Below are 1,126 nucleotides of genomic sequence, written 5' to 3' on the forward strand. Positions count from 1 at the left end.
ATACAATTACATATAACCATAATGGTAGCAATATCCTTATTCATGGTAAATGGCAAACTTGCATTGGTCACCATTTATAAGTCTGACAAAATGGACATCGTTTCACTTAAATCATTATCAAATATTAAGTGAAAAAAACATAAGCAAAAGGTATTTCGGTTGATTCCTGTACTTAAAGCGTATGGGACATGGTTCGAGGATGTCTTCTGTATATTTCTAATTGAAATAGGACCCTAGAAATATACTGTAGAGACTTTTTGTACTTGTCGACTGTACTATTTTTTTCCCAGACTTTTTCTATGCTATTGTTCTTTAAGTGGCAGAATAATGATAACCTATTTAAAGGGATAATGGTAATGATAATATTCATAATAGCAGCAGAAACAATATTACAATAGTTAATGGCTAAATACTAAAAACTTTTAGGATGACGGAAAACTAAAGCTAGCAAAATAGTCCAACTGGTGAGAGAGAACAAATCGCATATATATATATATATATATATATATATATATATATATATATATATATATATATATATATATATATACACATACATACATATACATATATATATATATATATATATATATATATATTATATATATATATATATATATATATATATATATATATATATATATATATATATATACATATACACAAACATACAAAATATAGATACACATTACACACACATATATATTGTATGTATATAGACATATGTATGTATGTATATAGACATACATACGTATATGCTCAGACGTATACTGACCTCCAAAGGTATTTATGAGCTCTAATTATTTTAAATCTAACTGTTTACATCTGTATTGAATTTTATATTGAATGAATGCATGTTAAATGTAAATACTGGAGTTTGCAGAGGCGGTGCTTCAGTAACCGTGCATTCTGGCGTTTAATTATTCTGTGACCAACTATGAGTCGAAGGAACAGGGAATGAGCACCAGACATGATGTCTTGGACAGGTGTGCAGGCTCTTGTACTGTTGGTCTGTGGTTATAAGAGCCCACAATGTGTACGATTATAGGAGTAGCAAATAAGAATGAAGTTTACTATTTGGATTTTTTATAGTTTTTTTTTTGTTTTGTTTCAGGCGAGAAAAACG

Source organism: Penaeus monodon, chromosome 17 (assembly GCF_015228065.2).
Source record: "Penaeus monodon isolate SGIC_2016 chromosome 17, NSTDA_Pmon_1, whole genome shotgun sequence".
NCBI classification, from domain to species: domain Eukaryota; kingdom Metazoa; phylum Arthropoda; class Malacostraca; order Decapoda; family Penaeidae; genus Penaeus; species Penaeus monodon.